This window comes from Neovison vison, chromosome 3, assembly GCF_020171115.1.
Source record: "Neovison vison isolate M4711 chromosome 3, ASM_NN_V1, whole genome shotgun sequence".
Lineage (NCBI taxonomy): Eukaryota > Metazoa > Chordata > Mammalia > Carnivora > Mustelidae > Neogale > Neogale vison.
In genome coordinates, this window is record NC_058093.1 from 174285105 (window position 1) to 174299107 (window position 14003).

Genomic DNA, 14003 nt, shown 5'->3' on the forward strand with positions numbered 1-14003 from the left:
TGGTAAAACCATGTTTTTGTACAAAATATGCCTGAAAGGGAGGTGAACCATGGGAGACTATGGACTCTGAAAAACAATCTGAGGGTTTTGAAGGGGTAGGGGGTGGGTGGTTGGGGGAACCAGGTGGTGGGTATTAGAGAGGGCACGGATTACAAGAAGCACTGGGTGTGGTGCAAAAACAATGAATACTGTTATGTTGAAAATAAATTAAAAAAAAAAAATGCCTGAAAGAGTTGCACCAAGCTTCTATAGGAGGTGCTTTCTGGGGATAGGGGTGGTATTTAGAGAGGCCTGAGCTTCCTGTGGCCTGCTTTAGTTTGTGAATAAAAAAGTAAGTGTGAATGTTTAACTTGTCTATTTAAGAGATTAAAAAAAATGATTACACCTTACAGAAAGAACTTCCAGGGAACCCCTGAAAGCTCAGGTGGTTTTTCCGTGGTGGTTTTTGTGTTTTTGTAATTCGTCTTCTGTTGTTGATCAGTTTACATTTTGAGTATCTTAGAAATGTGTAATATGCTCTTGTTAACTTTGTTTTTCAGTTATTAGCTTAACATTGCACATAAAATCCCTTAAAACATTGTGGGGGAAGTGGAGGTTACCTGTTAAAGTATTTTGAGCTCATGTTTTCTATAGCATTTTCCTCAGCCAATCACCTAGGACATTCTATACTGGGACAATTAGGCTGAGAAAGCTTTAAGATCTTGAAGTGTTTCTTTTTTTTTTTTTTTAATTAATTAATTTTTTTCCCAATTTATTTATTTTCAGAAAAACAGTATTCATTATTTTTTCACCACACCCAGTGCTCTATGCAAGCCGTGCCCTCTATAATACCCACCACCTGGTACCCCAACCTCCCACCCCCCCGCCACTTCAAACCCCTCAGACTGTTTTTCAGAGTCCATAGTCTCTCATGGTTCACCTCCCCTTCCAATTTACCCAAATTCCCTACTCCTCTCTAACGCCCCTTGTCCTCCATGCTATTGGTTATGCTCCACAAATGAGTGAAACCATATGATAATTGACTCTCTCTGCTTGACTTATTTCACTCAGCATAATCTCTTCCAGTCCCGTCCATGTTGCTACAAAAGTTGGATATTCATCCTTTCTGATGGAGGCATAATACTCCATAGTGTATATGGACCACATCTTCCTTATCCATTCATCCGTTGAAGGGCATCTTGGTTCTTTCCATAGTTTGGCGACTGTGGCCATTGCTGCTATAAACATTGGGGTACAGATGGCCCTTCTTTTCACGACATCTGTATCTTTGGGGTAAATACCCAGGAGTGCAATTGCAGGGTCGTAGGGAAGCTCTATTTTTAATTTCTTGAGGAATCTCCACACTGTTCTCCAAAGAGGCTGCAACAACTTGCATTCCCACCAACAGTGGAAGAGGGTTCCCCTTTCTCCACATCCTCTCCAACACATGTTGTTTCCTGTTTTGTTAATTTTGGCCATTCTAACTGGTGTAAGGTGATATCTCAATGTGGTTTTAATTTGAATCTCCCTGAGGGCTAATGATGATGAGCATTTTTTCATGTGTCTGATAGCCATTTGTATTTCTTGATTGGAGAAGTGTCTGTTCATATCTTCTGCCCATTTTTTGATGTGTTTGTCTGTTTTGTGTGGGTTGAGTTTGAGGAGTTCATTATAGATCCTGGATATCAACCTTTTGTCTGTACTGTCATTTGCAAATATCTTGAAGTGTTTCTTACTACATAGAGTCACCGTATGCCACATTTCCAGGGGAATCTTCTTTGTGCCCGAAAGCTCTCCTTTTCATGTGTCCACTCTTTCCACTTTAATATTCTGTCAGATAAAACATACGGTGAGTTGCGGCTCCAATTATAGATTTATTCTAGATGAGGGCTTAAATATTCTATACTGATGTTAAATGTTAAATGGATTAGTTAATCCAGTTGTAGAAAATAATTAAATTGAAACATTTCATTTGTTAGGTTAAATAACTAATTAGCATACCCAAAATACTTATAATTTATATGTATGTATGTATGTATGTCTGTATTTACTTATTTATTTATTTGATTTTACTGTCTACCCCAACATGGGACTTGAATTTATGACCGCAAGATGAAGAGTCATACGCTCTTCTGACTGAACCAGCCAGACACTCCGTAATTTGTTCTATTTAAGTCTTCTGAACAGAGTCTATATAACCTTTTCTATTAGCCTTCTGAGTGTTTAGGTTAAAATTAGATCTGGGGAATTTTTGCAGATATTAATCCTCTGTTATTAAAAACAAAACAACATAAGCAGTTAGAATATGAAACTATTCTTTTACTGCGTGGGGGTGATGAAGTAATTATAAAATCTAAAATAAGGGAGAGACCTATAACACATTAGATATTGGGGGGCATAAAGGTTTTTTTTATATTTAAAATATGCTTTGGAAAAGACCATGTTATTTTTGTTCATTTGTTTATTGTTTTTAAAAATGTTGTTTTTACAATTTTATAATAATTTTAATCCTTAGTTTGGAAAACGGCAAAATTTGATAATTTTAAATTTTGTATTATACTGCGATTCCTATGTTCATTGGTTAAATCCTGTTGATTATGTTTTCTCACAACCAGAATTTAAAATACGCAGATTTTGTTTCTCAGGTTTTACGATAATTACTATTGTTCTCTCATATTTTTGTAAACTTTGAATTTATCTTCAATAATCTCCTCTTAAGAGTAAGCATAATATAAGCACTTTATTCCAGATCTCCAGAGAAAAAGTTTTCTAGCATGTGAATTTTAAGTATATGAAGCATACAATTTTAATAAAAAAATTTACTTTTTTTGAGGAGAGGTTATCATTGTTATTTTATTTTATTATTATTTTTTTCTTCCAAGATTTTATTTAAATTCAAGTTTGTTAACATGTAGTATTAATTTCAGGAGTAGAATTTAGTGATTCATCAATTACCTATAACACCAAGTGCTCAAGGCTCCCTCCTTAATGCCCATCACTTACTTAGCCCACCCCCGCCATCTTCTATCCAGCAGCCCTCAGTTTGTGAACCCTCTATAGTGAAGAGTCTCATGGTTTGCCTCCCTCTCTGTTCTTATTTTATTTTTCCTTTCCTTCTCCTATGCTCATCTGTTTTGTTTTTTACATTCCACATACCAGTGAAATTGTATGGTATTTTTTTCTTTTTAAGACATTAATGGAAGTATTTTTCAGATGTGATTATCTTTATCCTTTAAATAAAATGTCTAGAACCTAATACAATGATGATACTTATATATTACCCATGACAACTGGTAGTATCCTCAAACCAATATTTTAAAATTAGCATTATCATTATTGTTATGACAATTATTGTTCGATGCATGGAGTTTTGAGGCAAAAATAATTGTAATGGCTTTGTGGCATAAATAGTTTTAATGGTTTCATTGTCTTGGAGTACTTTTAATATCTTTAATAAAAATTTTAATAAAAAGATTTAAAATTGGGGTAAAAAACATAAATTTACTATCTTCGCTATTTTTAAGTATACGGTTCAGTAGTGTTAAGTATATTCAGCAGTACACCTCCAGAACTTTTGGAGTTTTTAAATGGCCTCATTAGGAAATCAAAACCAGTATCAAAATAGAGGTATATAGGGTGGACCAGTTATTGTCAGTTTATACGTCATCAGAAATCTGGATTTTTTTTTTCAATAGACTCTGCAGGAGCTGTTTCTTACACAAAGGCAATTCTGGTATTTTTTTATTTGTCCCTCTTTATCATGAAATTAAGGCATGGGTTTTAAATCGAGCTTCTTTTTCAAGATATGAGTTTTGGTTAACTCTGTTAAGAGGTTTACAGTCATAGTTATAAATAAGTCCAGTTGCTACTGCACCACAGATGCATGAAGTGCATATGATTAAATGACATGTCTGGTGGCCTATCCTGGGAAACTCATCAGCTCATGCCAATAGCAATGACAGGAGACACAAACTGAGCACGAAAATAATAATAGTATTGGCAGCCTTCACAAATCAGGGTAAATGACTCCAGAGTTTTAACTTCAGACTTCTTCAACATGAACCAATAAAATAATTTAAAAATGATTTCAGAAAATGAGTGTATTAGGAGAGAAGAATAAATCTTCAACACCAAATATTCAAGACTCCAGAGGCAGTTTGAACTTATTAACATATTAAAGCTAAACTCAAGCTAAGCCATCAGGGATGTTGGTTGCCTAGGTTATACTGGCTCTCACAGATGTAGGTCTGAAGATGAATGTATAAACTCCCCCATGGGTGCACTTTAGCTTTGGTGCCTTTCTGTGGGTCTTGTCTGAATTTTCCATTTTCCTTCTTGCTAAATCACATTTCTCCATGTCATTACCATGGTCACATTCTTAGTCTGAACTGTCTACCAAAAGCAACACAGTCAGATGGCCTGGGCAATGGGGCAAAATTACTGGACTTTCTCAGATCAGTCTACTTTTCTATGAAAATGGAGAAATAATATTTGCTTCATAGGTTTGTTGTTAGGATTAAATTGAGTAATCATTACACTGTACTCTGCTCTACCTAAGAAAATGCCACATTTTCAGAACTTTGGCATCTTTTTTTTTTAAAATTAATTTATTTTTTATTTACTTGACAGAGATCACAAGTAGGCAGAGAGGCAGGCAGAGAGAGAGGAGGAAGCAGGCTCCTGCTGAGCAGAGAACCCGATGTGGGGTTTGATCCCAGGACCTTGAGACCATGACCTCAGCTGAAGGCAGACGCCTAACCCACTGAGCCACCCAGGTGCCCCAACTTTGGCATCTTTTATGCCTGGGAGATGGCTGTTGGTAGACAGAGCTATGTTATATGTTAACTAAATTGAATTTGAATGAAAAAAAATTAAAAATCGCTGATAGGTTTTCTGATTTTGTTTGAGGGGTAGCAAATTGCTCTTGCATTTAGAAAAAAACCTCTTCATTTACATTTTGGTTATACAAATGGAAAAGCCAAAATCCTATTCTGGAATGGAGACCTTGGGCATTGTGGGAGAAGCTAAACTGCTCTACATAGTAATATAGTATAAGATTTAGTACTTTTTGTCACATTGCTCTTTTCTAGTCTATATTTTAACTGGCATATTGTATTTATTGTGGCTGTAGGAGAAATAATCACACCCCGGAGCTTTGACCCAAGAAAATCCCACACACTTCTGAGAGGCTTCAGTCTGTGAAGAAAGCATTGAAAGACACGCCCACTGTGAGTTGATGGGTTTAGTTCCTAAATCCTGGGAGATGAGGAGATGGGAACCTACCATGGAACTCTTGGTAATGGGGTAGCCCAAGACACGAGGTATTCTAGTCATATTTGGTCCCAGTATAATGCATATGTTAAGTTTTACTTTCTACTCTCTTACTCACAAGCTTTGGGCTGTTAACATTGTACTAAATGCCAAAGGTTCTAACTAGCTGTGCTTTGGGTAAGGGCTTGTGTCTACGTTTCTATACTGTGAACTGGAAAGAGGCTGAGAGATCATTTCCTCAGGGATATGGCTGCTGAGGCGAAAGTGATAATTAATACATATTTATAGAATATACATTCTTTAGGGATTTCCAGAGATACCAGAATTCTTGAAGTCAAACAGGATGCACATTTGAATTATTGTTATTTGGGTTTTAAGAAAAATGGAATGTCAGGGTAAACAGATATGCTTTAGAGTAATTCGTACTTTATAAAGATTTGAAAGATGGAAGAAATGCTGTACAGCGAGAAAGAATGGATTAAGAATGGTGAACTAACACCTACTGGTGATATTTTCGGAACATTCCGTGCCTAGTGTGCCCCTTCCCCCCATTAAAATTTTACTACATAGGCCATTGATACTTACAAATTGGATCCTCTTTTGTTCCAAAATAAAGTAGACCTCAGAGCCTGGATTCCTCCCACTCCCACCCCTTCCATCTCTTTGAAGCCATTAAAGAGTTGGATCTGTATTTCTTGGCTCTATTCCTCATCTATTCAATGAAAAGAATAAAGCATCTACTTGGCCACCATCCTGTGCTGCTAGATAGAAAATTCACGTAGAATAAGATTCTATCTGTATCCTTTATCTCCCTCTATCTGTCGTCTCCTAACCTTGCCAATGCTGGTTTGGGGGCTCTCATAAAATGCTGTTGTGTCAATGATGTGGGAGATAGAGAATGAGAATAATGCTGGTGATACTGAGATGGTATCAGTAGGACTCACAGGTCTCTGAGAATCCCTTTGTGAGGGACTGTGCAACCTTGGGCACACCAAGATTTCAGCTACAGAAATATGAGACAGGTTGGGAACTCAAGGGGGATGTCCCTAACCTTTCCACTTGGTATCTCCCACCACTGGTATGTAGAGTTGAGGGGTATTTTGCAATATAAGGCTCTGAATGTGCACAGGTGGCCAAGAGAATGGGATCTGAAGAATATGAAATGGACTAATTGTTGAGATGCCCATAGTTAAGAATTGAGTTCCAGTGTCCTCTTATACTGTATGACATTTAGGAATCTATGGATTATTGCAAAAAAAGTTAATTTGCTTTTTGGTCTGAGGTGAATCCCGTTTCTTTCTGGATCTTAAAGTAACTTTTTCCCCTCTACATTAATGCTTAACATGATGAGTTTGATCTAAAGTATTTTGTGGAGTTATAAATGTTTTCTGGGATCAAAAAAAATTCGATGTATTTTAAGATGATTTAAACTGGTAGTCCTGGTTATCTAGTATCAGTCGAAGATTATTGTCATTGGCCAAACTTGTTTTCTACTTATAAAATGATATGAAGTTCTTCTATTGTTAGGCATAGAATTAGGAGCATGCTCCCTTAGGAAATCTATGCCTTTTAACTCATGAGAGCCTATGACCCCTAAAAGTTATTATAGGAGAAGTAGAGATGCTCTGGAACAGGTGGCCAGTGGCTTGAAAGAAATCTTTTTTACCTTTTGTAACTCCCAGGCCAATCAGGTAGTACTCTTTACTGAGACTGCAAAAAAGGTAGGACTTGAAGTTTGACCTCTAAAACTTTTATGCAGGGACTGGTTTGACAATTTAGACATATTGAGCATTTTAATTTCAACATCTGGGAAGGGAGAATTATCTCTTTAAAACATTATTAGTTGTTAAGGCTTTGAAACACTAGGATAGAGAACCTGCCTTATAAAATCCAGAAGAATTGTAATTTTGGCTAGATTTTGGGTTGTTTGGCTGTTTACAATGTTTCCATGGTGAATTTCTAACACATTTCACACTTAATCTTAAAACTGGTATTTTTTGCCACATTTTCCACCCACTATTTTTTTTCTTACAAAAACTGTTTTGGGTGATACATAATAGCTAAATATATTCATATATATTCTGGTAGTTAATGTTTACAAACAGATATAATTGCCTAGCAATATGGTTTGCTATTTCTGAGATAAAATCTTACTAATTAAATATTGTTTTTAAAAACAAAAATTTAAACACAAATTTTCCCACTATCACCTTCCATATTTTAATAATTATAAATGAGTTTCCCTAATCTAATGCATAAGACTCATCATGATATTTATGCTAATAAATTTGAAAAAGTGTAAGACATGTTCTTTAACGCTAAGTAACAATAGCAAACATTTAATTAGTGTTTACTATGAGCTAAGCACTTTACAAACATTATTTGATTTAATCCTCACAATAGCACTCAGAAGTTAGTAATGCTGTCTTTCCAGATTTATAGATGAGGAGATGAAAGCCTAGTGGGGTTAAGTAAATTTCCCAGACTCACAGCCAATAAGTGATGGAACTGGTATAACAAATAAGTTTGTTCCCAGAGAAAGTGAGCATGAGCAGTAGGGGCAGAGGGAGAGGGAGAGAGAAACTCAAGCAGACTCTGAGCTGAGCACAGAACATGCTCCGGGGCTTGATCTCAATACCCCTGAGATTAGGACCTAAGCCCAAACCAAGAGTCCCACGCTTAATTCACTGCATCATCAGGTGCCCCCCAAAGCCAGCACCCTTAATCTCTATGTATTTTGTTACTTAGTAATTCTGTATATAGACAGCATTTCTTTGGATTTTAAATTGTCAGGAAGCTGTGTATTATGATATAAATCATTTGTGAGTGAGAATGGATTTTTGCAGTCAAATTCTCTTACGGAGTGTTCTTGATATGAGTATTACTGATAGTAGATACTTTTGGTCATTGCTTTTTTTGCTGATCTGTTCTGATTGGTGTTATATGTGGATTCACCCTGGCAGACCATAGCTGCTTGAACAACTAGGACCTTCCCCACCTGCCTCCCTAGCTCCTATCCCTCTATTGCAGTGACCTGTTTTGCTTGTGGGTGAGATGGCACTCTAAGAGAGTCCCTCTTAGTATTCCTTGAGATATAACCCTTTTTATTCACGATGCAATTCCTCTTATATTTCCTCTTTCACTTGAGCATTTTACTTTATTGTACTGTGGTAAAACCCAACATCTGCAGTTAAGGGCACTAACCAAACAATTCATGACAATTTTCTTAAATTTCACCCAGTGTGAACAAGGTTAGATAGGCCCAGAAGACCAGCAGGCCCCATCAAGAGGGAAATTTTGCATAGGAGAACTATCTTCAGGCATTGCTTCTAGAGGTAGAAGAGCACTGGCCTAGGAATTAGGAGATGAAATTTTTAGTAGCAAATCTGTCAATAAATTCTCGGGGGTTACAGACAAATGATGTAGTCATCCTGGGCACCAGTTTCCTCATTTGTTAGAGATAACAGTGATTGCCTAACTTTACTTCATAGGGTCATGATGAAGATTAAGTATGGTAAAGCATTTTGAAAAATATAAGGTACCACACACAAAAGAATTAGAAATGTGTTTCCACGCAGCAGTCTAAGTCATTTAAGCCTGTAGAAAATGGAATCAATGTCTGGGAGGTGGGCATTCGTGCATCCTTTCTTTGCAGAAAGACTCTGATGTCTACAAGAAATTAGATGGAGGAGAGGTTTCAGGGAAATTTAGCCTTTTTTCTCTCATCTGCAGCATGATACTTTCTTTATAGGTTTCAGCCCAGTTGTCTGCAGGCCTCACTGCAAAGGCATAGCTACCAGGATAAAAGGAAAAGATATCTGCCATACTTCCAAGTGGAAAGTGTGAGGCTTAAGCTAATTAATTATAAGGGTAAGAAGGAAATCCCAAAGAGCAACACTTCTAAGTGTTTTATTGAGTACCTCTGGTTTGGAATCAGTAATTTGTGATGAGCAGAATTTTAAAATGCCTCCCACCTCGTGATTTCCTGCCCTAATCTCTGGAACTGTGAATATAATATAATATGCCCACAATTATGTATGTGCTTAAGTTTGCTGATCAGATGATCTGAGTTAAACCAAAGGGAGTTTATCTGGGTAGGTCTTTAATCTAGTCACAGGAGCTGCTGCTTTACAAGCAGAGACTTTTCTCTGATTGGTAGCAGAAGTCAGGTGAGATTCCAAGTCTGAGGTGGATTCAACCTGCCTTGCTATCTTGGAAGATGGAGAGAGCTACTTGGCAAGGATGTGGGTAGCCTCTAGGGACGGAAAGTAGCCTTCCCCTCACCTCCTCCCCACATCCAGCAAGACAGCTTCTATTTCAGTCTTACAACTGCAAGGAACTGAATTCTTCCAGCAACTTGAATGTACTTAGAAGTGAATTTTTCCCCAGAGGTTCCAGGCCAGCAACTTGATTTTGGCCTTGTGAGACCCTAAGCAGAGGGTATAGTCCAGCCTGCCTAGAGACTGACCTACAGAACTATGAACCAATAAGCAGATTCCGTAATTTGTTATGCAACAATAGAAAAGAAATACACTGTGGCTTTTATATATGTTTCTACATTTCAATTTTTTCTATTTTGATTCCTTTGGCTCTGCCACTGAAAACTGTTTTCCGTCTTCCTTACATCTGTAATTAGGATTTCTTTTTTTTTTTTTTTTAAAGATTTTATTTATTTATTTGACAGAGAGAGATTACAAGTAGGCAGAGAAGCAGGCAGAGAGAGAGAGAGGAGGAAGCAGGCTCCCTGCTGAGCAGAGAGCCCGATGCGGGACTCGATCCCAGGACCCTGAGATCATGACCTGAGCTGAAGGCAGCGGCTTAACCCACTGAGCCACCCAGGCGCCCCAGGATTTCTTTTTTTATTGACTTGATCTGTCCTGAACACCTATGACTTGAATATAGATAAGAAATACTCATACAGTCTTTCATTTAACAAATAATCATTAGATGTCTATAATGTTCATGGGCTCTTTTTGATGTTAGGGATAGAATAAGAAAACCAATATAGTTTTTATTCTCATAGAGCTTGCATTCTGGTAGGAAGAACAGGCAATAAATAAATAGAAAGTATAACATCAGATATTGTGAAGTGTAAGAAAGTGTGCTTGGAGAGGTAGCTATTATAAGGAACTTAGGTTTTCCTGGGAAGTTATTTGAGGATGTTGGGAGGAGAGTGACCAGATTAGATTTTTATTGTAAAAGGATCATTTTGGCTGCTCTTTGGATAATAGACCAAATTGGGAGATGGGGAGTGTGAAGGTGGGGCAGAGGAGACAAGGAGAAGTAAGGTAGAAGTTAAAAGTTTGAAAGGCACAGGTCCAGAGACATGATAGTGGCTGGCATCAGCTGGGGATGGTGGAGTTGATGGGAATTGATTAAATTTGGAATATCTCTGAGGGCATAAGAGGGTTAAGCAGAAAACACATCTTCAGTTCTCGAGTGCCAATGATTGAGAGCTGGTTTTTAAGTGATCTCAATTCCTTCATTCCTCATTGATCAAGGACAAACTGCTTCATTCTGGCCAGCATTCAGTAGATTCTAATTTCGACTTGGTATTTCATATGTGTGATCTCATTTGCTCCTTAAAATAGCCATATGAAGGAGGTATCTTTAACTTCACCAAAAATTATTATATATCATGGATCTTCAGACTTGTTTGAGAACAGAGAACTCTGTGTGTGTTTGTGTGTGTGAATACCAGCAGTTTGATATGGACTCTTGTCCGTAAGTTCTAACCTATTTGAAAACCATACCAAATGCTTTTTCTTTCAAAGTTTTTTTTTTTAAAGGATTTTATTTATTTATTTGACAGAGAGATCACAAGTCGGCAGAGAGAGGCAGGGAAGCAGGCTTCCTTCTGAGCAAAGAGCCCAATGCCCCCAGGACCCTGGGATCATGACCTGAGCTGAAGGCAGAGGCTTTAACCCACTGAAGCACCCAGGTGCCCCTCAAAGTTTTTGATATTTTGTTTTGTTTTGGCATATGGTTCTTGATCCTGATGTCAGAGACCAGGACCAAATCATGGGTGGGTAAATGTAGTTGAGTCTGGGGATTATGGAATGGAATTTTTACTTTTGGAACTTCCTTCTGTTTTTAAAACATTAGTGTCTCAGACAAGAGACGGTCTCTAGCTCTGGTCCCTGTTCCCCTAAGCATCAGTGTCTTTTCATTGGGCCACCAGAAAAGAAGAGCATCCTGAGAGATTTTTTAAAATGAGGGAGTCAGAGCACAGTTTCTGTAGGATCATTAGTTGAAAGCAGAATGCCATTTTATTTTATTTTTATAAGATTTTTTTTCCAATTTATTTATTTTCAGAAAAACAGCATTCATTATTTTTTCACCACACCCAGTGCTCCATGCAAGCTGTGCCTTCTATAATACCCACCACCTGGTACCCCAATTTCCCACCCCTCTGCCACTTCAAACCCCTCAGATAGTTTTTCAGAGTCCATAGTCTCTCATGGTTCACCTCCCCTTCCAATTTACCCAAAAGCACATACCCTCCCCAATGTCCATAACCCTATCCCCCTTTCTCCCAACCCCCCTCCCCCCAGCAACCCACAGTTTGTTTCGTGAGATTAAGAGTCACTTATGGTTTGTCTCCCTCCCTATCCCATCTTGTTTCATGGATTCTTCTCCTACCCACTTAAGCCCCCAGATTTTTATTTATTTATTTGACAGACAGAGATTGCAGGTAGGCAGAGAGGCAGGCAGAGAGAGGGGAGAAAGCAGGCTCCCTGCTGAGCAGAAAGCCCGATGTGGGGCTTGATCCCAGAACCCCAGGATCATGACCGGAGTGGAAAGCAGAGGCTTTAACCCACTGAGCCACCCAGGCACCCCAGAATGCCATTTTAGGTCTCCATTTCTGACATTTGGTTTTAAAAGATCCATAAGATATGCAAACAAAAGTGTGCCTGAGTGTCTAAAATGATCTGTTATCACTTCTATATTTACAGTTCTTTCAAAGTCTAATTGTTTAATAAGGAAGACTAAACCTGAAAATATAGTACTGATCCCTTGGTGTGCTCTTAAAATAGGAAGAGGGTAATTTCTGTTTTTTGAATGATTATTTTGAGTGTCCACTATGCACTAACTACTGTGCCAGAAACTGAAGCTACAAAAATAAGTCAGAGAGACCCAGCCCTAGCTTTCACAGAGCTTTGAATCTAGTAGAATAAGTAATCATTAATCAAGTGCCCATGCAAACGTATATAGTTGCAATCTGGGGGATACTGAACAATACAAGTGCTACTTTCATACTGAATATGAGTAAGATCTTGCTATATGTATGTTTATGTCCGGAGAAAATTTAAAATCTGAATATTCATAAACTTCTGACTAGAGGTTATTGGTTTGGAAGTTTCATTTTAAATCAAATAAAGAATTGTTATTCCTTCATTAACAAAGCACAGACTTAGCATTTGACCTTTTTCACTGTGTTGTTGCTATCTCACTGTGCTAGTGTGGCACATGGCATTTTTTTATATAACTTTGGTATTTCTATGTTTTCATTCATCCACTCATCCACTATTCTTTTGAGAAAGATTCTATTATCTTTTCTTAGCAATTGCTAGCCTTTGGGTAAATCTCAAAATTACATGATGAAAATAAAAATGACAGTTCTCATTAATTATATTACTATTCTGTGCTGAATATATATATATATGTATGTATTTAAAATCTCATTTAATTCTTTTAGTAACCTTGATATATAGATATCAGCCTTATTTAGTATGAAGAAACAAGGCCCAGAGAAATTAGTAAATTACTCAAGACCTTGTACATGGTAGTTACCTAGAATTCAAATCAGGTTGATCTTATTCTGAAATCTGCATCATTTCATTATACTGTTTTAGCAAGAACAAAACTATGAGAACAACAGTTACATTACAAGGTGGTATGTGCTCCCACATTAATTACAAATGGGTTTTAAAGTTGCCTCTTTTTGCCAGTTCTCTGAATCTGCCACATTCTTTGCACACCTCTTTACCCAGTACCATCTTTTCTTTATCCTTTATGTAAAACCTTTTATGTAAAACCTAGAGAGTGATTATCAATCAAGTATAAAAAGACACTGCTGTCTCTTGAAGTGTCCTCTGCATAAAAGTTTTATCGTAGGTGTAAGAGACAGGTTTGCAGCATAAGGTACTTTTTTTTTTTTTTAACCTTTCCTTCCAGTTTTCTTAAGAGATACTTTACTTGTGACTTAAGGCTGATTCAGTGTATCAAATAGGTATGCAATGTCGTTTTCTTGTTTTTAGCCATAATGACATATTTGATGACACTGCTCTCAATTTCACTGTTAATTTAGGAGGTTCATGAAGACCCATCTGGCAGCATCTTGTCAGCCAGTGCCAGCTGGTGAGGCAAATGGTGATGGGGGCTCCAACTGTGTCTTTCCAACCTGGCATCAAATTTGGATCACTTTTTGGTGTATACCATGCAAATGTGCACTCACAAGTAGTCTGCAGTTATAGGCACATTAATTCAATCACTATGACTAGAGTAGAGGGAAAAGAAGAGTGAATTATATTAATATAATAGCTCTTTTACAGAACTATTAAAAACCTGTTACACTCAACAAATGTTTAAACTGAAGTTGACAAAGATAAAGCCATTGTTAACACTATCCCCACTTCCTTGTATTGTACTTGGATTTCTTCTCTTTCCCTAGAGGTCTGTGGTTTTCTGAATAACACATGTGTGTTCCAGGCCATAAAATGAGCATCGAATGTTTTAATCAGGATCTGTCA